This window comes from Haplochromis burtoni, unplaced genomic scaffold (assembly GCF_018398535.1).
Source record: "Haplochromis burtoni strain Fernald_Lab_line unplaced genomic scaffold, NCSU_Asbu1 Contig_135, whole genome shotgun sequence".
Classification (NCBI taxonomy): Eukaryota; Metazoa; Chordata; class Actinopteri; order Cichliformes; family Cichlidae; genus Haplochromis; species Haplochromis burtoni.
The window spans coordinates 494968-521685 of NW_024582496.1; the positions used below are offsets into that span (position 1 = coordinate 494968).

A 26718-nucleotide genomic window follows, 5' to 3' on the forward strand; every position below is an offset into this window, starting at 1 on the left:
TATATATATATATACATACATATGTGTGTGTTATATTATTTTTCTTAAATGCAGAAATTTATACAGGAAAGCTTAAATAAGACCACACCTGATATGTTGATTTTTTAAATAAAAATGTAGACATACTCATTGATAAAAATACATATAGTGTGAGTGTTACACAACCACTAAAATAATAATAATTTCAATAATACATATATATAAATAATATTAATAACACTTACATCTCATTAATTTAATTTTATGCTTTTTATTGCAATGAATAATTACCCAAAATGTAGTATTTTACTAACTTTTTTTTACATTATGCCACTAATGCTAGTTTTATTTTGTTGTTGTTGCCCATTACACTCAGCGCCATGTAGTTAAATGTAGTGCACTGTATTAGATATTCTGAAATAAAGGGAAAGCATCTCTTATTGAGAAAAAACAAGTAAAATGAAATATAACATTTTTATTTTAATATCAGAATCTGGTGTAAGTTGCTTCAGTTTCTTCCTTGGACCATTTTAAGTACAGCAGTAAACATTCGCGCATCACTAGTGTGGGGGTTTCCAGTAGGGATAGGGCAGCGACAGCTCCTGTTTTTTCATCAATCAACAGTCATCTTTGGTTTCTGCTCAAGTATAACAACAGCTGCTCCAAAGTAGAGCTGATGTCAGTGTCATACCAGGTTATAAACGCAAAGCAGCAGCTTGGTTGTCAAAATTGTACGTTTAGTAAAAAAAAAAAGAAAAACAGGAAAAAAATTGTATTTAATTAGTCTAAAATCAGACAAATAACAGAGGTGTATGCCAAAAACAGGTAAACTCCAATTACGAAAGAGAAACTGTGATCACATGCCTGACAGAAACCTACAGCGGCGTGATGACGGACATACGCCGCATTAAAAAAAACCAAAAGCTGCTCTGTAGCTGTTTTTAATGTTGATTAAACTCAAATTTAAATTCCTTCCTCATGAAGTGTTTGTTATTTTGGCTACCCCCTGTAGGGTGAAACATTTCACAGAACTGTTTTGTGCCACAGCTATTTGTGCTTATTAAGATGCACACTATTAGAGACAAGCGTCCTCTTTAAACGGAGCAGCTGTTGTATAATTCTCCACCTCAATAATTTGAGGATTTCCACAAAGTCTCCCAGGAGTTGAAGGCATTCTGTATGCAATCATAGCTGCAGCAGGCACAAGGCAATTACAACAAACATACTGACTGTTTTTAATCTAATTCCCTTATTAGGACTTTGGAGCTAAACCTGTGCTTGTTTACATTCCAGGTTTTGTTTGTTGGGGGGGCTCCTGTGGTATATTTGCGCTCCAGTACACTGCACCTGTAACGGTAGGAGGGCAAATATAGGATTCAATAATGTCAGCATGAGCACTCAATATACTGAGTGTCAGACTGTCCTGAGAGGGGAACTCAGAAGAGATCAGTGAATGTCATTAATATTATTCACTGTTTGCGATTTACAGTATTGCGTTCTGGCGCTAAAAAGCCACTGTGTCACAATTCTTGAAATAAAAGCGGCTGTGTGTGTGTTTGTGCACGAGTAGAGCAACCTAAAGCTGAAGAGAACCATGACTAACTTACTACAACACTGAAACACACACTGAATATGTCAGCAGAGATGTCCACGGCACTGCCACACTAGGCAAGGCGACCCATGCTGTGATCTGCCGAGGTTTATAAGCGTTATTATGATATACTGTGTGAAGACAGTTAAAAAAAATAACATTTTATGAGCACATATCATAGCAACAAATTAAGTTTAATTTCACCCTTAATGGTTGGTGCAATATTAGAATGAGCCATTTGTTGTGCAAGGAACTTTGGAGCGCATCATGTATGAAAAAAAGCAACTTCTCAGCAGGTGCAGAGTGGTTATTATTATTGTTATTAGGTGTTGTTTGTGCAAACATTTGCAGTGATTTGTATAATATATGCATTTATAACAAACATCAGTACTCACCTATATTATACCCAAAGTGTAACAGTATCACAAGTACAATAAAAAAAATCACAGTCATAGAAATGTCTGTTCTCAATCATTTACATTCAGATTTATTTACATTCCAGCATTAAGTATAAAAGATGCATTCAAATCATTCAAACACGAGTGTAACTTTGCTTTTAAGTTTGAAAATGCTATTGAAACTGAACTGATTGCGTCTCATCATTCTTTATAATACTGCCTTTCTTTTACTGGGTGATTCTACACAGTTCTCAGTAATACAATCATCAGCCCAGGAGACAGTCTGCAGTTTGTGAATTACACATAAACCACCAATGTTAAAGGGGAGATACCTGGAAAATACTAAATACCTCAGTGGTGGGAAATAATGGTTAAAAAATACCCACACTTTATAAATGAGAACAAGAGATTCCATTTATTTATTTGCTAAACTAAAACAGATCTAGGGAGAATATTGTCATGTAACTGGCCTCACAGCTGTGAGCTCGCCAATAGGAGGCAGGACCATTTTTAGTGCCACATTGAGACACTGTTGCTCAAGGCTAAGCCAAGAGCACCACCGCAATCCACCTGCGTACCCAGAAGCCATCCCTATTCACGATGCAAGAGCCCAGCAGCAGCTTTTCTGTTGGGAATGGATTTAAAATCATTATGGTGTTTGTAGAGAGCGCCCAGTAGAGACTGCCAGAAACAGAGCCCTCAGGTACAGCATTATGTGGGAGACAATTTTACAGCCCTGAAGCTCGAAAGGATATTAATAAAACTGTAGGGGAGGGACTGATAGAGCTAATAATCCAAATGACTCAACAGTTAGGTCACCTGTTTTTGAAGAGTCATTTTACTGTTTTGGAACAAAAAATACGTTGTTTGTTTAAAAAAATCAATTAATACGCTCTCCTTTTGCCTTTTAAGCTTTAGCTGACCAGTTGCACCTTCTTACTACAGTATAATCAGGGACAGTAACTCATGGCTGACAATCGGTGTATTTCTTTCAGGTACGGTATTTACAGAAAGGACAAGTATAAAAATACCAAGTATCAATGATTCTGGATTGATAAAACTGACTGAAAAAAATGATGACACCTATGACCACGATATCCGACTGTATGAAAGCAGTGACGCAGTGAGATTCTCTACTGCTGTCCAACAGTCCTTTACGTGCAAGACCGGTGTCCCGTGACCTCGTTATTCTTAAACCAGAGCGCTTATTATCATGATGAGAGAGGTTGCAGTCTTGACGCCTACAGTCACAGACGACGCACTGAATGCTATTCGTTTAAAAAAACATGAGTGTGAGAGACAAAGGTGTGACTGCAGAGATCTACCAGCCAGAGAAGGACTACAGATACTAGTGTCTGGGGGGGAAAAAGCTTCTATTACTGCCCTTACATTTTGATAGCAACAACTAACTAATGCACAGCTGTGAATCAAGAAGCCGTTTCATTTATTTTAGCTTGAGACTTCCTGCCAGCATGTGCAAAGCAGCAAGGTTTTTCACACGGGCAGAACAACATCATCTTTATCTTGGAGTGGAATAAATTTCTCAAGAGGGCAAATAGGTGAGGACATCAGCAGCAAGAACTATTACTGTTGAATCAAGTTGGGAAATGAGATGTAACACCTTCTCATTACTTGCTACCTAGATTGCACATCAACCGTGCAGCCTCCTGCTACAAATGCATTCATAACTCTTGTTTTCGGGATTTTTTTACACAGGCAGTTAAATCTGTGCGAATAAGTCTGTTCTCATGCGTCATGGGTCTAGTTGGTCTTATTAATGTAGCAAAAATCAAGAAGCAGGGATTAAATATTAAAGAGTTCTCTCTTTTTTTGACATAAAGGTAAAAAATTCCTCTGGATCTGCCACAGGTGCAAAAATGTCAACTCAACCGTCACCTTTTAATTTCTTTTTAACTATATATGTGTGATTATGACAGATTGAGCTTGAGCTCTGGCTCCCTTGAGAATATTCTCTATGACACCAAAGTGTTTTTGTTATAACTTTCATCTAAATATTCCGGTCTAGGTGTCACGAGCAACTATTATCATCAAAGCGGCAGCAGGAACTTCGCAGGCAAGTCACTTGTTTCATTTTTTCAAAGGAAGCTGTCCAGGAAACAGAGTTGTTTATAAGGTGGAAACAGACACCACTTTGTCCTTTGCAAAGGATTTCACAGGTTATCTGATGTCACGGGCGCATTTGTATGTTTTCACAAAGACCAACAGACCAGATGTGACCCACAAACGGTGTATATACTGCTTTTTAGTGGGAAAAAATGGAGTGGTGATATTTCCAGACATCTCACAAAGTCCCAAGATTTAAAATTCCTAGTTACATTTGTTTTGTTTGTTTTTTTAACATTAAATAATCAGAATCAGAACTGTACAAAGCCGCAAAGGGCAGTTTTAAAGCCACTCTGATCAAATGATCCACATCAACAGACTGATGCACAGCAATTCTTGTTGGTTATCCTTTAACTATCAAAGACAAGTAGTGACCTACGGAGCTGAGAAAAAAGGTCATGTAGAAGTCCTGAAGTAGGCTGTGAGTAGCCAAGTTTGACGCTTTTCAGCTGTGAAAATGTCAAATGCCTACTTTTGATGATCAGAAGTGACTGGCTTTGCAGTTCATAACATCAAAAATACATGTCAATTATTTGATTTCTACTTTCCACATCAGCCAAAGATTCAGGCAGCTAACTAATCTCATAGATCCGCCAAGTGGCGACGTGAAATCACATTGGCGACATCTATCTTTTATACACAGTCTGTGAAGAAAGATTGTAAAAGACATTAAAGGTAATATCAGAAAACTTTAGCTGGGTTTTGATCCAAACCCTAGACATAAAAATATGACACTTTGAGAAAAAAAAAGCTAAATAATGCCACAGGGACTGGCTTTAAGAGAGTGCACAGGCACATGGAGCACGGTGCCTGGCTTCCTGTTTGCTGACACTAATCCAAAGGCAGCGGGGATTTTTTTCTGCCTCTTGCTGCTTCTTGCCTCACACCCCTGCAGGGCTCTTACATCCACACTGGCTTTCAGATTCACGCGCACACACACACACACACACATAAACATACACAAATGAACACAGATAGACTATAAATATTCAGGCCAGGATCGACGGTACGTGCAACACAATGTACGCCGGGGACATAATACACACTGTGCTCATTTCAACCCTGTCACTGAGCTCTCTGTCAGCACTTTCCGTTAGAAAAAAAACCCCCAACATAACTTGCACATCTGCTTATCTGATGCTGTTCATTTAGGCAGACTTGTCTATGAATGTGCTCTGTGAAGCCCAAACTCCAGCGGTCCCATCAACGTTTTCTGTGGTTCTCATTAGATGTGTCGGCTGCTGCGTGAAAAAGCCGAGCTTCAGGTGTTTTGTGTTTATTTGTGTCTTGGTCTGAGAGTGTGAGGTGCTGTTTGGAAAGCACATGTGTAACACAACGAGTCGCATTACACCATGACAGACTGTCACGGTGAATTAAAGCTGGAACAGAAACGGAGGCAGTGGTCAGGAAATATCATTAATGTCACAACACTCTGCTTCACTCTAAACAAGAATACTTTCACTGAATGCAGCTGAAAAAAATCGTCACTGTTTTGGGTTTTTATTTCTGAATGAGCAGTCACTAATTGTCCAAAAGTACTGACCTGTGTTTGAATGACATAACCAATGTACAGTACAAAAAGCATGAAGATGGAAAAAGCAGCTGAAATCTGGGTTAGCTTCAATTACTTCCAAGCCAGCAGCCAAACAATCTATAAGTTTAGATGGTTCTGTCTTCTGTGACACTGACGTATAGTGACAGACCATCTTATCTAATCTTTTAGCCCCACGACTTACTGACAGGACGAAGGGTTTACAGTCCAAAATGTCAAAATTAGAGCCATCTTCCTTTCTTAGAAACACAATTTGACACAAATACATTTGAAATAGATTGTCTGCATAGGGCCCTATCTTTAATATGATAACAAGTTTATATGTTAATATGATAAAGTGTCTCAGTAACTGTGTAGATCAGTTCCAATCAGTGCTGTACTGTATGGGAGTGTTTAAAGGATTTATTTGTAATGTATTTTTAGGTATGCCGCATGTCTTTAGGGGATGGCAGTGTTGGCCTTTCTGCTACATTGATCCAGGCAGAAATGTCAATATTTACATACAAATACATAAAAATTTTCTACATCCATTCTTGATTTCCTTAAGGAAAAATTCTGATCACTTTTATGTTCCATGCCCAACGCTTAATCAGTCTTGCTTGCAGTTTGTGTTTCGCACTTGCGAGCACATTTTTGCATCTAAGCATGCTAAGTAAAGACAGTGAAGATCCTGTTAAACAGGATCCCCGTCAACACGCTGCATGATGTTTGCATTTATAGCTCAAAGCTCTGATATGGCAAGGTACAACCTCACAGAGCCGCTAGCATGGCTTTAGATGCCAAGTCTTGTTAACAGTGTAATGCTATACACGGTGGCTCCCAAGCTTTTTAATTTATTAGACATGCCCCCACTTCCCTGTCAGATAAACTCAATAATGATTGAGCTTGATGTTCTGCAACACTTGTTAATTATATAAAAGTGGATGTTGCATTAATGTTCCTGGCAATCCTGAAGTCAGCTTGGTAATGTTTTTTGTTTTTGTGGTTGTTAACTGCCACGTAAATTGAGAGAAGTTGAATGCTTCAGTCATTTGTCCGTCACTCTGTTCAATAGTTTCCAACAATATCACAACACAGCACACAGTGTGCAAGAGTTAAAGTGGACATAACAGTTAAATATACTAAACTTGTATTTTTTTCTCTAAATCCAAGCTTTCTGTGCAGCTTTTAAAGAAGCTCCAGACTATGTGGTCCCTTATTTCAAATTTCCTCTACTGTTTTAGAGCTTGAACGACTACTAAATCTTCTACAACACAAATGCGTGACTTTAACTTATTATGCGTTGCCCGGGTTTTTGGTTTTTGTTTTGTTCATTACTTTTTTAATTTCATGTATAGATTTTAACTGTGCTCATGGTACATTAAGCACAATTTCATAATTTGTGTGAACAAAAGCACAGAGCCGTTTACCCAAAATGAAAACTGTCATTATCGTCTCATCCCCGTCAGTCACGTCGTACCACCTCCAAACCAGCCTCCTCTATCTAGTGCCCCCGCAGGCATTTCTCACATGTGCACTTCAACAGTGACTTAATGAAACGCCTACAATCGCTTATCAACAGCAGATGTAGATGCCTGTCAGTTGTCTTGCCAAGCATAAAAAATACCATGTTGTTTCCCTTGATGATAGAAACTGCTGGCAATATATCCCCCAATTTACAACTAAATTACAAACTAGAACTCGTTTCGGAAAAATTGACCCACTACAATTCTGTTCTGATGGTTGATTAGAAACCCAAAAGTGGTTTGGTATTATATTATGACTAGGTTAGCATTAGTCATATATTAAAATTTCTCTTGATTCCAAAAAACCCCATCAAAAAACATTTTCTGATATTTTCAAGGGTCCAGTCAAATCCATAGATCCCAGAAACACAAACAGGACAGGAAAGAAGATGAATCATGGAGCACATCAAAATTTCACCTTCTTGGGTACAGTGGACAATGACGGAGTCCTATTAAAATTAAACAAAACTTAAAAACGGAGTACTGGGGTTTCAAAATCTGGGCAGATAAAGGTGTACAGAAGGTGGCAGATCTTTATAAGGATGGCAACCTTCTTACATTTGATCAGCTATGCCAAATATACAGCATCCCCAAAAAACTTTTTTTTAAATATCTATAAGTTAAACATTTCATTATGTCAAAATATAAACAGATTGTATCTGAGCCACTATTATCACACTTGGAGAATGTCATACAACAAAAGCCAGTGGGCAGAAGTCATATCTCTTCAGTTTATACAGCTCTGTTAACACATGATGGGGAATCTGCCACTGACAAGTTGGACGCATGGAGGGCTGACATCCAAGAGGAGATACACGAGGTGGACTGGGAAACTGCATGTTTAAAAGCCCAAAGACAATCAATTAATACAAGGATGAAACTCCTCCAATATAAGTGGTTGATGAGAACTTATATAACCCCAGTCAAACTGAATCGCTGGTCGCCTGTCATCCCAGATAGCTGCAGTAAATGTTTAGACGAGAAGGGCACTCTGCTCCACTGTGTATGGAGCTGTCCAAAATTACAACAGTACTGGAAATTAATCACGCAAACTTTATCTAAGATTGTTGGAGTAAATATACCTGTTGAAGCAAAAATGTGTGTGTTGGGTATATATCCAAAGAACTGTGACTTTAGCACCAGACAGCTAAAATAATTGACTTTGGCCTCCTGCAAGCTAGGCGCTTAATATCTTTGTATTGGAAGAAAGTGGATGTACCCTCAAGTCATATGTGGGTGAAGGAGATGGCATCATGTATTGTATTGGAATGACTTACTTATATTGTCAGAGGAAAGGGAGTAGATTTTGAAGAAATATGGTTACCTTTAACTGAGTTTCTGAGACATTATGAAGGGAATTAATTTAGAAAGTGATACTTGGTGCTGAGTTTTGGGTTTCTTTGTGTGTGTGTGGTTTTCTTTTTGTTTTTTTTTTGTTTTTTTTGTTGTTGTTTTCTTTGTTATCTGTTTCTTTGTTTTTGTTGTTTTTATTTTTCGTTCGCGTCTTGCTTTGTTTGTTTTACCCATGCTGTGCATCGGTTTTGTTTTATTTTATTATTTATTTTTATTATTATCGTTGTTTCTTTTAATTTATATTTGTTTATTTTGGAGACTATGTTCTTTAATATAAATCTCAGGTTAACTGTACTACTATTCTTTGCTTGTTCTGTAATATAAAAGTCAATAAACATAATGTTTAAAAAAATTAAAAAAAAAACAAACTGAGTACTGAAATGACATTTGAATAAAATGTCCTTAAATTGAGCCCAATGTTCTTTTTAGGGATGTGCCAAATAGTATTGCTCATTTGGTGGTCAGTTGTATTAAGAACCACAGAGAAGTTATATTATGTTTTAATATTGTCAAGTCTTTCTAACTCTTTTTATATTTAGACCTCTAAAATAGTAAAATAACTCTTGCTCAGGAGTTGGAGGAGACTAAAAATGGAGCTAAAAGACTGTATTTGAATTATTTCTGAGGCTCCCAGAAATAAGTCTAAAAGTGCAAAATGTTGCTCTGTTGTTACATGAACAGATGTCTTCTAACAAGTTTGCCATAACATTGTTGTGTTGCTGTATGCTTACCCAAAGTGACCAAAAAAATGTCCTTTTGATAGATTTAAATGTTTTGAGCTTGTCTTAGACAACTTTTTCAATTAACTTTACCCATGATTTTTTTTCTACGAGGCTCAATAGTTAATTCTTTCTGGTCACAATCTGATTGGCGCTGAATGTATTTTCTTACTCTGACTAGACAGAGTCCCACAGGCTACACAGTTTGCTAAATTAAACCCTGCTGGATAAAAATTGATCAGGAACTTTGAATGGAAACTTAATTGTATTTTCTCAGAGGTTAGTCAATACACCAGTAACATGCAATTAGTTTGAAAACTTCTGCTGAACAGCGTGTTTATCTCCCCACTATCACATAGGTGAGATTTATCAAGCAAGGCCAACAGCCTGAATTCTGCTACAGGGGGAGAGGAAAATCTGTTTTACTTTAAAGAAAATAAATAATCTGTAACATAAAAAAAAGAATCTTTTTCTATTTATTTCCAGCCATGTGAATAGATTTCAATGAAGATGTTACATTTCCGGTTGTAAAAGCTGCCAGGAATCTCTACAGGAATCTCTACAATCACCTTAAATTCACCACTTCTCGACTCGAGCTTGAATACAATTTTCACCCAGCAAAAATGAGTCCCATTTTTCTCTCAATTAGGTTGCTGCAATATTCATCATCATTGTTGATGCCAACTCCTCTGTTGGTCTGGCAAGGCTAGCTAGTAGACTATCATGTGCTTTCTTCCTTACACATGGAGGTGCCAGTCGCCTACCTGCATGGACTGCCAAATCAGCAACAAAGATGCAACCCCAGCCTTCTTCCTACCTACTGACACTGCCAAAGAGTAATCAAAGTACTGTATGTATCCATGTATGGTTTACTGTGGGAGTGGAAATCATGTTCGCCCACACTCGATTCATGGTAAACGCATGCTGTAGAAATCAAAGAAGCACAGTTCTGTTTCTGTATATGCACAGTTTAATTGTGAACCTGTGGCTCAGGTTCTTTGCAATGCTAACTAATAACTGTAGTTGTACCAACCTGGCCTTAATTAATGATCATTAGTTAGCAACAAACCAAGAGTAAATTCTGAGCTTCCCTTTGATGTGATTTCATAATTTTGTCCTTGTTGCCCTCAACCCCCCAGCTTTCTGCACATGAGGACAGGAGTGGGTTTGTGAAACCTGACTACTGTACATCCCACAAGCAAAACTGGTATGGCCCGGATCTGGCCCACATACCGCAAAGAATGATGGCCCTTTGGTGGCCCAGATTTGGTTTGCCAGAGGTGGCCCACACATGGGCCCGCTCAAGGCCATTTGAGGACACACTGCTGGCCCTGTCCTGGCCCAGAACAGTTTCAGCTATGGCCCCAGATGTCTGCCTAATGTGTACCTTAATCAAGCCATGTAATAACAACATGTGCCAGAACATAATAGTGCAAAAGTAACATGAAGAAACTCAGTTGAGACAGTGAATGGACTAACTCTTATATAGCGCTGTTCTACTCTCCTGGATTACTCAAAGTGCTTCCTGACTACATGGATGCACATTCACACGTGACTTGATGTGACTGAAGGAGCCAGGGATCGAACCACTAATCTTCCAATCAGTAGATGACTGGCTCTACCTCCAGAGCTACAGCCTTTACAGTGGTAAACCCTCACTAGGCTTTGGATAAAGTGTACAATCACAACCCGGTCAAACCTGCATTTGAAACGTTGGCTACCATAGCAGTACAGTATTGCAACGTGGTATTTGGATCTTCTAACTAAAATAGGAACATAAATAGTGTCATCATTGCCAGACCTGGCCCACATCTGGTTGACATACACTCTGCCATGACACCAGTCAGTCAGAAGTGCCAGCTTGATGCCGGATCTGGGACAGAACTGTTTTCTATGAGCCTGGGCCACATAAACCAAACCATAATCGGGCCTGATATGGCATGCCATCACATAAATAGTCCCATCTACGCCAGGCCTGGCCTACATCTCGATGACATACCACTTACCATGCCAGAAGTCAGCCAGCAGTGACACCAGTTGACACTTGACACCAGATCCAGGCCAGACCTGTCTGCTATGTGGGATGTTGTAGTCAGGGATATTTACTGACAATTAATAACTGTTTTTACAGGTATAAACTGAATAATATAGAAGCTACAATGGATCCACAGTACAGTGTTTCCCACTGGCTTGGTGGGCACGTGGTCAGTAGTAAGAACCTCCTGTGCTGTCCCAAGACCATGGTAGAGGAAAACTATGCTTACTGGTGTAAAATCAGTGGAAACCAGAAGACAATGCAAATAGATTGCAACAAAGATTTTACACCGTTACCATGCCTTTGCCATTGTGGTTTTGCTCTCTTTGTTCTTTTACTGAGTCTTCCCATGGCTGGACCACAATACTGCGCCCTGTCATTCTGCTGAATTGATTTGTCCGTCACGTCTCCCACAGCGTCCCCCGTCTGCCCTAAGTGACGTCTTCCTCAGAAGTCTTTATTTGCTTTTGCTTTTTTAGAAGAAGAAAATTAATGAGCGATGTCAGTCTGAAGCCTGAAATTAAGTTAATAGTGAGTTGCTTTTTCTCTTACTTCATTTGCTGTGAATGTAAAACGTAAAATGAAACACAAAGTCTGACTTTTTCCTAAAATAAAAATCTTCAGAGGAAACAAGACAAAAATCAAAGCCCCTTTACAAGTCTTTCCCTTAAGAAGTGGCTGTGTCCTAGAAGGACCACTTCTTACTGTTTCCTTTTCAGTTGACTACTTTTCTACTTTTTTATGCATCAGACAGATTTATCCATTCCTAGCAGTATTCTGGTGCAGAAAGGAGGGTATATTTTCCATTTGATCTTTACTCATCCATACTAAAGAGCCTCTTTTTTGTTCTGGATGAGATTTAAGTGCTTATAGTCTTGAGGTTAATGACCCTTTCTTTAACGGCACCGAAGTTGTCCAGTGCAGGTGGTAAGACAAAAATCAAAGACAGAGCGTGTGTAGTTGATTTTGTTTCATGAGCACTTTGTGTTCACTGGCTTGTTCTACTTCTGTGATCATGGTTTATGTTTATTGGCCATCTTTTTGCTGTTGAAATCTCATCCTTGATGTGAATGTTGATTACATTGCGCATTAGAGTATGCTGTACAGTCCTACAGTTCACTCCAGTCGCTCCAGTCTGAAAATGCAAACAAAGATGACCCGCTTGTGTATGTCGGTTCGTAGTTATAATCAGACACATTATAGTTATTACGAATCTGTGAAACTGCTCAGCGTTATGAGTGCAGTGATTCACACATTGGCCCCGTTCACCTGTTTGGGTTGACTAAGCTTAATTCAACAGTCCACTTGGCAATTTGTAAGGATGAATAATGAAGCAGTAATCCACAGCAGGCCACAGTTCAGGAACAGTCAATCTGTTCTAGGGTGACACAGTTTTCACATATCAGTCTTGTCTCCTGTAAGTCAAAGACCTGTGACAAATAAAAGGAAAAACCTAAGGCGCTTGGGGATCTATTGGCTTTACGAGGATGTTTATTGCTATGTTTTAGAAAAATGGTGTTTCATCTGTCCAATTATATCTGAAGACTGAATCACTGTCAGAGTGCACTGAAGCTGGTGCCAAATGGTAGCTCTTAGGTATTAATTTGTCACCTGTCTGTGTGTCTTTATCACTGCAACTTTCGACATCTAAATAGTTTTTTCATGATTGAGTGTGTTGTTATGTATTTTTTTTTTATCCATGTAAAGCCTGAAACTTGAAATACCAAAAATGTATAATTATTTGAAACTAACACATTTAATTCATATCATTTTTGCTAAATACAACGTTTTTGTGCAATTTTTGTTGCTTAAAAATGCATTATTGTTTCTTTTTGGGGGGGGGGGTGTCAAACTGATGATTTACAGTCTCATAAACTCCCCAAAAAGTTTTGTAATTGTGGTTTGGGTTAAAAATAACAACATATAGCAATAATATACAGTCTCAACTCAAAGTAGGGTACATCTGGGGAGATCGTGGCTCAAGAGTTGGGAGTTCGCCTTGTAATCAGAAGATTGTCGGTTCGAGCCCCGGCTTGGGCAGTCTTGATCGTTGTGTCCTTGGGCAAGACACTTCATCCGTTGCCTACTGGTGTTCAGAGGGCCAGGTGGCGCCAGTGTCCGGCAGCCTCGCCTCTGTCAGTGCGCCCCAGGGTGGCTGTGGCTACAATGTAGCTTGCCATCACCTGTGTGTGCGAATGGGTGGATGACTGAATGTGTAAAGCGCTTCAGGGTCCTTAGGGACTAGTAAAGCGCTATACAAATACAGGCCATTTACCATTTACATCAACACACACACACAAAAATGTATTGTTAGGTAATTTTTGCTGTTTCACCTGAACTTTTAAACCATTTCTTACCATAATATGACCTTTATACTTTGATATAAACAACTGTAATATATCTATATGTTTAGTATGTTTGTTTGAGGTTACCCAAGTTGCCAGACTGGCAGCATGCTAACACAAAGCTAGCAAAAAAGCCAGAAAAATGTTAAAGCTCAGTGAATGCTGACCCCAGCCCAGCAGCCAGACCCTGAACTTCAACAGGTAACAAAGGAGTGATGAGCTGTCAGCATGTAGCATCCCTTTCTACTTGTTAATGGCTCTAATGTAGAATCACCATGGTGACAGCTTTGAAGTCTCTTTAGGCTGGTTACTTTGTGTTGATAGCGGTAAAAGAAAGCATGTATGTGCAAGTATGTGTTTCCTTATTAGAATACAAATATGTGTTGGTGTCTGCAACTGTTGCCTCAGATTTTTATTGTTAACTTGTAATTATGTGTCAATGCTTTAAGGTCATTTTACATAACAAGAAAGTAATATAATGAGTAGTGTAACATATTACTTTAAGTAACAAATAGCATTACTTTTAAGAAATATGTACATATAATACAATAATTTGACCCAACAAAGGTTCTAACATTTTTTACTTTTCACAGGTTAGTCTAGGGATTTGGAAAGAACAAGCCTCAGACTTAAGTGGCATCCTCCAAAGCTAACGTGGAAGTGACACTGTAGTTAGGGACAACTTGGGGCTGGCTCTAAAAGGAGGTGAATTCCCACATGTTAAAATATCAGAAAATATCACAAACCATATCAGAAGTTTGTGCTTCAGTTTTGGTTCTTGTTTTTTCAGTCTATTACTTAATACAAATTATGCGTGTCTGCATGCACTCACACTGCTTTCTAACCAAGCTAGCTTCCATTAGCGGGTAAACTAGCACACCACCATTTCATCCATATAAGGTAGCTTCTGTTTCAAAAAATACCCCTCTTTAAGTAGAAATTATGTTAACTTACACATAATTCTCTCAGAGTTTTCCGTATTTTAATCTAGGGAAAGGGGATTATAAATCGGTAATAACCCCAAATGTTGGACTGTGTAATCCCTAATTTTTTCTCATTTTTTCTGAATAATCATGCTGTGACCTTCACATTCATCCTTAATACAAGCACACTATTATATTGTCCGTTTTTTTTTTCAACAGTGATTTATGTACTTCCTGTCAATAATGATGCACTAATAATAACAATGCCGTTCACTGCCCTGAATGCCATTTTTCCACTCATTTGGCTCATTCTTGGCAACAGTCTCTGTTTCTGATCATAACAGCAGACACTTATCACCATAATTATACATAAATGAGCCATTCAGTGTTGAAAGAAAAAAAAATATGTCTGGAAGTTCTGCTGTGCTGTGTGAATCGATTGACGGGCTAAATTTTTCTCTCCATGGTGTCAGCTGGGAACAGGTCCTGCATTGTGTGAGCTGAGGACAGTCAATTATCCTGCAGTTTCTCCATCACATTCGAGTCAAGCCGCTGTCTGTTTTATAGTTTCTTTCTTCCTATAATCTCCTTCATGGTTTAAAAAAAAAAGGATTTTTCTGCACACATAACTACTGTATTTGCACTTGAGACACTGTGCTTCTTTCATGAAACTGAGATCCTCACAAAACACCTCAGTCTCTTTGAGCTCTTCTTTTGTTGATCTCCCCCTGCTCTTATTTCAAACAAGCCATTCTGATTGGACTTCACTGTTTTTTTTCCACAACCTTCTGACTTATTTTAACACCTGTACTTCTTTCTGTAGCCGCTGTACTTGCCGCCACTCCTTCACAGACTCTCAGACAATACCTGCATCAACGTATATCCAAAAGAACCTAAAGGCATGTGTTCATCTGCTTGTTGTATTCAGAAGCTAGCTTTATAAAGAACATTATAAAATTGTGGGATTCACCAGGAACCCCATGCTACGATTTGCAATTTTTAATGTTTTGTAACATTTATTGTGATTTATCATCTTTTAGCAACTGCAGATGAGTTAAATGTTGTCAATAATAGTTTTATCCAATAAGATAAAAGGTATCTCACTTCTGTTTTTTTTTTCTTCTTTTAGCTGTAAAATGAAAATAACACTGTCACTAAAACCTCCCATAAATGTTGCCATAATACAGAGTCAGCCTGCTATCAGCCTCTGAATGGATGGGGTCAAATTGGCAATTACATGCAATCGGTTTCTGATAATACAGCAATTAACTATAGTCAATCATTGAAAATCACACATCTGTTGCTGTCTGCATAGACAGAAATTCACATTTCATTTGTGTTCAGCAGCCTTCCTGTTCTATAGGAATATAACCAGAATACAACCAGCGGGCAGCCAGTTGAGTTCCCTTGAGTTGTGCAAATTGACAGACTCATTCAGACTGAGGGCAACATGTTGGCATGTCTCCATTTATAAATTGCACAGCAGTTATTTGCAAACCTTTGACAGTCTCTCTGAGAGTGACTGCAGTCAATTCAAGTCAGACTGCAACTGTTTGCAGAAAGCTTGCCTCCTATTAGGCAAAATGAGTCCTCTGGCTTTTAGTATTTAGTATGCTTTTAGTCCCTGGATACAACGCCACTGTGAAGAAAAATGAGATACTATGCCATATGTTGTTTTTTCCCCATTCCTAATACCTATAAACATTTTGCCCTTGCATATATTTCAATCAAGCCAGCCATGTCACATGTTGCTGTTGCTCATTCTAATTTAAAGTACACTTGCTTTAGTACTGTAGTACTCAGTACTACACTGAGTAGCTTTTATTGTGAAGTCATCAGTGGAAACAGAGGTTAGTTCAGGCTGTTCATAAAAAATGCATCTACAAAACTACTTCATGGACATCAGATTTGAAATTACTGGCTGGCTTGTTTGTGAACAGATATACCAGCTGCTCTTCTGTTTTGTGCAAATTATCTATACAACAAATGCGCACTGCCCATAGAATTACGTGAGATTAAGCATGTACTGCTCGTGATCACTACATCCAGCAGGAGTGATGTCTTAAAGTACGTCACTCCTGTATATAAGTATATCTCATGTCTCGTTGCCTTTACTAAGACCTGCTTCTTCACCTGTGAAACTCAGAATCAAGACTGTACGTCAAACAGCAGACTTCTTGTTTGTTGTTGCAGTCTTGCCTCCACACAAAGGCAAGGTCAAGCCTATCCAGCAGCAGCGGCCTGAAGGGATCAGCCTTGAAAGGGCTAGATCACTGAGCATTCTTGTTTCCCTTTGGTGCAATGGGGACTAACACATCCTTTTATCGCAGTTTTCTGGGGTTGTAGACCACCAATTTCAAAACGATTTGCACCTTCCCTCCTCGTACACAGCACAACTTTATGGCATTCTGTAATCTGCATGTTTCACAGTGATGTTAGTCTGTTTTTAACAATTATAGTGGACAGGCACAAAGACAAGGTTCCAGTATCACCATTACAAACTATGTGGCGCACACTGTAGATGCCTCTATCCTCACATGAAAGCATTTACCCTTTAAGCATATTTTCAAATATGTGGTTGTGTCAGAATGGTGTGGGATTTTATTTAAAAGGCAACAGCATCATGTATGCATTCACAGGAGCTCGCTCTTTTATTTGGTTCATGCTTTTGTTTCTCTGCGTGCATAATGCACCATTCCCTGGATTTACATCGTGAAAAGTGGAAAAATTAATGTGATAATTTTCTTCTGCAAAGGAAGCAGAAAGGGAAGAATCGCCTGGTGCTTGCTCAAAGCAACTGATTCAAACATCTGGACTTCAATAACAGGAGAAAAAAAGGTGAAACAGGCAAGAATAAAAGACGGGCTCGGCTGATGAGGACAGCTGAAAAAAGGTATTTTTCACTGCACTAGAATATTGCTTGATTAGACACCTGAGGATGATTGCAGTGGTATAAAGGTAAGTGTGATGACTGGAATGATTATGGTCCAGCTCGTCAGACTGTAATTAAACTAAATCCTGGACTCTAAAGTGAATCCTTTAGTGTAGTAATTCTGTTACAGCAGAATCTTTACCCTTTAGAAAGGAAGGGGAGCGGTGTTTCCAACTGCCGTCACTATTTTGGCAACAAAAACATACACAAATCATATTATTCTTATAAAACGCAATTATGTGTATTTTTTAAAAAAAGCAATCTTCCTTTTCTTTTGTTATTTATCTACACTGATTTTCTTTAGAGGCCCTTAAAGCCAGCGTGCTTGGGCTCTTTGTCAGCCATTGTTTCTTATATAAGAATGAACACATGTTCACAAGTCACCAGTCACTATTGTTGTATCATCTGATGTCGTCGAGCTCTCAAAAGCAGCAATTTTAGCACATCGGTCCTGAATGGGCACTATCTGGCCACTGTGCCATGACTATAATGGGGGTTTGCAATTTTAACATTGGCAGAATAACAGCTTTTTCTCCAGAGTGGCAGTGCTCTCTCTGGTGCTGCTGTACCAGTTATAGCACTGGGCACTCTACTGATCCTTTACCTTTTATTAGACCGAAGTTACAGTACAACTTACTTCAACTTAGACCCTGACATTTGATGCTGAAAGGGGGGAGATGAAAGTGAATCTTGTAAATCTTGATATATAAATAAGCTATAAATGAAGCCTGTATGTTATTATTATAGCTGTGGCTTGGCTAGTTATTGTTTGAGGACACAAGTGTAAAGATCTGAGTGATTTAAAAAAAAAAAGTTGACACACTATCCACATTAATGCATGTTTTCAATGACCATTGTTGGTGGTTGAACCACTTGGGTTTTAATTTGATGACATGCAGTGGGGGAAATAGTGGTTCCACACAGCCTACAAACAGCTTTGCTGACTATCATCTACATGCAGTAGCTGTTTACTATCACCAGGGGGCAGTGCAACAGCCAATTGGTCTGTCACTCTTGCTGTTATTGGTCCTTCAGCCAGTTGTGGAGACAGGAAAGTTATAATGCAAAGATTAATAAAAGCAGTGAAAACTCTCTGCTGTAGCCAACATCTATGTAATTATGTGCATTAAACTCAGAAGTACATGGCATATACATGCTATAATAAATAATTGAAGGCTATACAGGAACAAAGAATTGAAATATCAAAGTCTAAAAATATGCAGTTTAGTTTTCAAACAGTTACAATAGAATATCTTTCCGGCTTTAGTAAATTGTTTGCGAACATCTGAAGATATACAGTTAAACAGCACCAATAGGAACTTTTGCTTTTTAACCATTTGACCAGCAAACCACAACTGTACTGTAGCACTGAAGGCAGTGCAGCTGTGGTTTCACCTTCCTTAGGCATTTTGCACATTTGTCTGCTTATTATTATTGCAAAATGCTGCTTGAGGGTTTACAGACATATCCTACCTGTTTTAAATCACCACATGATTTTATCCCCCCTTGATTATTCCATTTTATAAGCCAACATTGTTTGTTTATGAGTAACAGCGTGGATTTGCTAGGGCACATGTCAGGTCGTTAGCAAACATGTCTACTATTACAGTACTATAGCCTAACATCTTTTTTATAAGCTGTACATAGATACGGTTGCTAGTGAATTGTAATCTCGTTCAGATACATTTTGGACAACAAAAACCTGTCCTGCAGTGCCTCCCATGTAGTTCACATTTGTGTTAGCAGTTTGAAAAACTTGCGAAAGTTACCTACAGATCTTAGGAGGAAATTTTGGGGACTATGGAGACATTTTTTTTCAATAATCTGCTAGTGGGCTGAATATCCCAGCAAGTGCTTAAAAATCACCTGAAAATGATTTTTCTTGCTGCGCACCTCAATAACACAGAGAACATTACAGGTTTAAATCAGACAGGTTCCATATGTGTTTATGATGCTCCTAATTAGCGTCCCCTAATCAACCTTATTATGGAGGTGAATTATTTCCCATTGGGAACAACTTTTTTCCCCCAATAATTATGACTTATTACTCCAAAAAATGCATTATTTCTCATTTGCCTCAGTTTATTACCTTTATCTCTAGGCACAAAGCTATTTAAGAGCTTATATTTTCACTTAGGTAAACATGGGCCTATTTATTAATGCTAAACAAGCAAAGAGTTTTCACAAGCATCTCTATTTAAAAGTGTTTTTTTTTTAGTTTTTATTTAAAGCTAACAATATCAGTGTATCTGGATTTACAAAGCAAGAACCTTTAGCCTTCCAGCACATTAATTTAAATATCCACTAAAAAATCATAATTGAAGCTCAAAGAGAAATCTGCATATAATTTTTGGTTTTCTCCAGCACACTCTTCCTCTTTATGTGACATCTATAGCCGAGTAGCTGCACAAGCAGCGGAGACCCAAAAGACAGGACAGGCACTGCATTTAAATAGACATGGTGTAGCATTCACAGTATAATGCATAATTCAGCCTTGCACTGTGGATTAAACCCTGCTCCCCAGCTGTTGCAGAGAGCCACTTAAAAACAGCATGTAGCACGACAGCCAGGACCCTGAACTGTTACTGATATCATGAGGCTCCTCTTTGCTGTTTAGCACTTGAATTTCACTCCAGAATATGCAGCAGATTGAGTCAAATAAGAAAGACATGCACATATTATATATTTTTAGAGTCGTTTTCTCAGCCAGTGAACTGTTTGGAAAACTCTTTTCTCCAAAACACACATTTTCCAAACTGTGGGTGAGACTTGGAAAAAAAAAAAGAAGAAGAAAGAAAAGAAAGTGCAAATGTTCACACACGTCTTTTTCTCTTTTTTAACACTTGCACTTAACCAAACCCCAAACACATGGCATGCACGCGCACACACACACACACACACACACACACACACACACACACACACACACACACAAGGACAATGTTTTCCACAGAAAAATAGCTACTATCAGAGATTCCAGCCCCTGTTGCTATGACAATGATTACATTTATCCAAAACACAAGTTTCTTGCTTATGACTTATGGTGCCCTCCACCCCATCCTCCGAGAGAGCGTTTTCAACAAATGTATGGCAGTGCAGCCCTGGAACAACATTACATGGAGCCAATTGATCAAGTCTGACGGGAAGAGCCCGGTGTGCTCGGGGAGAGCGTTTCATAATAAATAAACAAATAAACCAAAGGAGAAACAAAAAAGCACAAATGTCTGCCAACACTGAATAATTTCTGGCAGTCTCATCTGGAGATATCGTACCTGCCACTTACGTCTGAAGCTTTCCGGGACCCGCATCTATTACAATCCAGCTTATAAATGGGATATCTGTCTCGTGCTTAGTGAGGTGTAATGTGACTATAACTGCACACATCAATGATCCAGATCTCCACAAATATTGAATTATTTTGGCAAAAAGGACGGGAGAGCCTGTCTACACAGACGTTTTAGAGGAAGTCTGCTTACACACACAAACTCCAGGAAAAAAACAATTAACTGACTTGATGTAATTTGACATAATCTAGCTACATTCTGCACTCGCTAAGGAAATATGTGTATGTGTACATTCCTGGCAGATTGCTTTGTAATGAAACCGGTGTAATGGTTGCAATAATGTGGGATTATTTAGATTACGAATAAAATCATTGCCACCATGCAAATATCCCACAGCAATATCAACCTTTACTTGAAGTCTACAACTAATTTGATTCATGAAAATAAAAGGCACAGCTTGTGTGTTCAGACTTTTACTGCCATGTCTACAGTGTAATGTTTTTCTTTAAAAATGTCTCATTTCTTACACAAGAATAGTGTTAGGATCAATAACAACTGTACTGGTGGAAAAGTTGGCACAAATGTTTTGCACAATTGAGCTTTCCTTGACTAACACGTTGCCTTTTGGTTAGTTTACCTGCCTTTTTTGCAGAGAATGAAAGAAAAAGCAAAGGGAACCAAAATCAACCGCTCTGTGGTGGAAAACGTTGCACTGGAAGATTGTAAAGCTCTACAACAAGCAGCTGGTTCCGTCACAATAAATCCACCATTGATGCAGTTCTTCACTTAGAAATTCAGGCATAGACTTTATTTTTCCCATTTAAAAGATAACAAGCTTAATTTTCCCCACTGTTGCATCAACTCGAATGAGGCTCTTTGGCCATTTGCGTATTCTGCCTGTGCGTGTGCATGATTTTCCGATGCTGCAGCTACCACTAAAATTAACAAGCTCTACCGATGTGTTTTTTTTTTCTTTTTTTTTGTGAGACAAATACCATCCCTGGCACAGCAGGAAATGCTGTACCTATTTTTAACAGCAAAACATGCAGTTTTTCAACTGGGACACATGGGAGGGCTCCAATTAGCTCACAGGAAACCCACAGAGGCAAACACTGAGATAACTAATAATATGTCTTCCCCCCCATGCCGACACACTGTACCAGAAGAGGGAAAAAAGGAAACATGTCTAGAAAGATCTGGGTTTGGGAGGAAGAATTTGACTATAAAATATTTATGTAATGAAAATCAACATTAAATCCAGCTTTATGCACAACACCAGAGTAAAGATACAATGAGTTATAAGTACGCTGTGTGTCTGACACTTTACAATTTAAGTATTTGAACGGCAATACAGCCTGTTAGTTACTTTCACACTTTCATGGTGCTTGTGAAACGATAGATTTGAACAGTATCTGATGAATAAACACACCGAGTCTCTCCCTCACTATTTAACTCATTCACTGCTACTGTCTTTGCCACTCCTCTTGACTTTCATTCCCATCCATGTGTTCATTCACTCTTCTTTCATTCATAAACTCATATCCTGCCTGACCCACATATTCCTCCATTCTTACACACTGATTGATTCTTTTGATAACTCATTCATACTTTATCTCTCTTTTCTTTCACACACACACACACACACACACACACACACACACACACACACACACACACACACACACACAGTAATCCATCAATTTTTTATCTACTTACTGCTCGTTCAATCAATCACCCATTCACTGGGTGTTTCTTGACTAATTCATTCATTCATCCATTATTCACCTTCCTCCTTTCATGGGCCGACTCTGCTCATTTACTAATTCTTTATTCATGCGTTCACATATTTAGTCATTCTTTCACTAATGGCTTTTCTGCTGGATTTGCACTCTTATGTAAGTATATACAGTGGGTCACTCAAATAATTAATTTGTTCATGGATAATTTTTCGGCATTTATTAGTTTGGGGGTCAGCTGATCCGTTCTTGATGAATTGATGTCACTACATTTCTTTTAAAACCACGGAGCTTTCAATCCAGTTTTTTTTCACTCACAGTCGTTGAAATGAGCATTTTTTTCATTTTCAAGTTTTCATTTCATTTAAATTTAAGCTTTGCATTTATTTGAATGTGGCACAAAAGCTACTTATCAACTAACGTGTAAAATACTTATCCTGTTACATTAAAATTAGGTGAATTTTAGTGCAAATGGAAAATACTGCCGTGTAACAGATATGATTTTTCATAAAACTGGTCTGAAAGGAAAAGCAGTATCATTTGCACAGATTTACTTAATTAGGCAGTTAAAGGCTATAAAACTCAGCATAACATCTACAGGGACAGCGCTGAGATAAAAAACATAGACCTGCGGAGACATTTGAATAATACTAAAATGACAGGACGAATATAACATCTTCTTAACTTATTCTGTGTGGTTACCTGCTGCCTGTTCTCATACTTGGCAGTCTACCTTCACTCACTCTGAATAATTTGGCGACATTTTCAGTATTTTCTGTGCACCAGATAGCATGCACAGAGGCCCACACAAATAGATTCTGTGGCTGCAGGGGAAAGAAGAAAAAATCAACAAATCAACTGTTTGTTAACAGTAAAAATTAAATGGAATTTTCCATCAGTTCAATGGTAGCCTTTTAAATCTGCCAACTGCTGAGTCTCGCATCTAACGAAGAGGCAGAAAACCATGACTGCATAAAACCAGGAGTTGGCTGGAGGGAAAAAGGATTTACTGTTAGTGGCCTGAGAAGTAAAACAAAAAATCCTAAAGGAGGACGCTGTGGTTTCTCTGCATAATCCAACAGACGTCAGTTAAAGCCTTCCAAAATAGCTGCGTGGACGCGGCCCAAGGAAAATGAAACTGCAAAGTCCCTTGAACATAAAGACGGTTTTCACCCTCAGTGGTATGAGCGAAGCCAGAACTGGAAACAGTTGTCCGCTGGGAGAAATTTTATTATTATTATTATTTCCATGTCATGCTAATAACAACATGCCATAGCCCTGGCAAAATCAGCTTCCATTTATTAAAGAAAATATGGCTCTAGCAGCTTTGGCATCTTGACATATCATTAACTGATATCAGATCCGTGAGAGAAAACCCAAATAAATGTAATGAGAACCACTGAAAAAAACGTTTCAGCACAGCTGCTTTATACGCTTCCTGTTCCTTTCAAATCAAAAAGGCCACAACTATTTCCCTAAAACTCAATGGGAATTCTCGATAAAGCATCATTCCCTGGCCCACGCTAAACCCGATCTTGAGGTTATTCATTTACACGAATCAGCAGAGAATAGTTTTTTTTAAAAAAGGGAAAAAAATCTGAGTTGGCACCTCAAAAGAAGTCATCAAGAACACACTAATTAAAGCCGAATTGGATAGGATCAGCAGAGAGCGACACGGAGCAGGAAGGCATGATAACAAATTATCTGAATGAGAGGTAAGGGAGCATAAATAAATTAAAACCGACCTGCTGCAGTAAATGAAATCAAAAGGAAAACAGAAACTGTGGAAGCCGGTGGGAGGGTGTGTGTTGTATGTAAGAATGTGTGTGATCAAAGAGGCGAACGGGAAGCAAGGGAGGGAGGCTGCGATGTGCCACTGAGGGAAGCAGTCAAGCAGTTTGGTTAATCACGCAGCTCTCAAGATTGCATGCAACAGATATCTGCACAAGATAGAATGAGTGTGTGTGTTTGTGCCAACATGGCAGCCAAAGGGAAGCAGAACCGAAAGTACCAGTCAATTAAACTGCTGCCCAACCAGTCATCATCTTAAACATAAAGTTTCACAATAAACTATATTCTAAATAGGATGGCTCGCCTGTAAATAGTTTTAATAAACACTTAACAAACCATTTAGACCGTAAAGCACAAGAAAACAGTGAAACAATAAAATATGGCAATGCCGTTGCATTTCTCGCGTTGCCAACTAGCATCGCAAAAGCCCTGAAATACTCACTGCAGTTTAAAAGCCAGTGAATTCTCACACTAGAGGGTTTTTTTCTCACTTTAATTATCAGATTATTTGTTTTCCAATTCTCTAAAGCTTTCAGCTGATGTGGTCGACAATGGGGAAAATGTTGGGAATTAAAATATCAAACAAGTTGACAACAGATCAGTAAAATGTTACCTGACAAAGAATTCCTTTTCTTTTTCTACACTGTTTCCTTTTGCAACACAACATCAGTTCTTGTGAAGGGTCGATGACTGATGGTGATGATCGTACCGTCATTCCTGTGATGTAAATAAGAAGCTAGTAGTTTAGCTTAGCATGAACCCGAAACTATTTCTAGTTTGTTTTATTTCACACTAAAACTAAAATGTAAAAACAACAGTTTTATTTGATGTTATGTGTGAGACTATTTCCTAGCCCAGACCAATTCGCTGTGGACTGGTAGGTTTTTTATCATGTAGGTATGAAAGTGCTCTGAATCTCAATGTAACAAGAAAAAAAGAAATGTACGTTTAATTCCCCAAATCTCAATCTTCATTCCCTTCACTCGAGCTAGGAGAAAAGGATTTTAAGATCTTGGTTTACAGCAGAAAAAGTCTAAGAGTTTGCTTCAATGTCTAACCAAAACCACAGCTTTTCCTAACTTTAACAAAAGGCCCTGAATCTTTTTTTGTTTTTTCAGCCAACCCTGTAAGGGTCTTAGGACTTGAATCCCTCAAATGCAACTTGGATTGGAACTGTGACCATGCAATGGCTAAAAAAAGAAGAAAGAAAAACAAAACAAAAGCAAGCAAACAAAAAACTAAAATCTATGAATATAATCCACGTTGTAATTATATCCCTGTCACATTACCGAGAAAACTAATTAGCAGGACGCAGACATGATTTCTTGAAGAGAAATGGACTGCTGGATACTTCACTTACAGTGATTCATTTGTTGGCCGGCTGCTGCTTTGAATTAACTTTTGTATAAAATCCTTTCAGCTCTCTTTCTGTTTACACTGACTGAAGCCTGCAGAGAGAGCTGATGGACACAGTGCACCGTGATGTTTCTGTTCAAACTCTACTTTAACCTCAGCTAGGCAGCGGACTGTAATTCAGGTTTTAAGCAAACGAAGTCCGAGAAATCTCACGGGACATGATGAAATCAGTGTGAAACGTCTTAAGCGTTTTAAAATTTCCCGTTTTACAAAGATTTAAGGCAGCTGCAGGTAAAACACATGGCCTGAAAACCAACATGAATACAATCACCAACTGTGCTCTGCTGCTGAAGTAAAACACCCACATCAGCCATTCATGCGTTCATTATCTCTAACCAAACCAAGGACCTTCTTGCTGTGGGATGATAGTGGCGAGCACTGAGCCGCTGCGCTATCCCACCTACATAATTTAAATACATTATGTTGAATCACATGCAAAGAGGGACTGTACGAGGGGAAAGGAGTGAGGAGCTCATCTAGGTGCTGACAGATGTTCATTCTGACACTGATGGGTGAAAAACATTGGCTTTGTCCTGAAGAGAGCCAAAGACAGCAAAATGAACTCCAGCTATTGTTCTCTGCAGTCCACAAGTACCCAGATCTTTTATTTAAATAAAAGTATGTGAATGCCACATGTACTTGTATGTGTAAAGCAGCCATTAAAGCTGGCACATGATTTTACTGCACCACTAAAAGTTTAACATAAAGAGACAAAAAAAAAAACCCCAAAAAACTAGTAAATGTTCTGTTTTATTTCTGGCTTCTGGATTTTTCTTCAGAATCTGTGTACTGAACACCTGTAGAAGTTTTAAAAAGTTAAGGACACATCTTCCGCGTTTAACGACGACTGAATGTCTGTTTGAATCTGATCTGGCATAACTGGGCACAGAAATCATTTATATTCACACAGTGAAAATTACTGTTTGTGCCAATCTGCACCTCGAACCTCCTTCACTTACTGTAACTCGAATCCAATTGATACTATACAATAAACATTTAAAAATCAAATAATTTGCATGGATCAAGATGATGATG

General features: G+C 38.5%; 1 protein-coding gene across 2 annotated transcripts in view; it reads right to left on the reverse strand.

Annotated features, from left to right (window-relative positions):
• The window catches only part of kcna4 (potassium voltage-gated channel, shaker-related subfamily, member 4), a 65306-nt gene that overhangs the window by 19975 nt on the left and 18613 nt on the right, over window positions 1-26718 (reverse strand). The gene's annotated exons all lie outside the window — the stretch shown is intronic.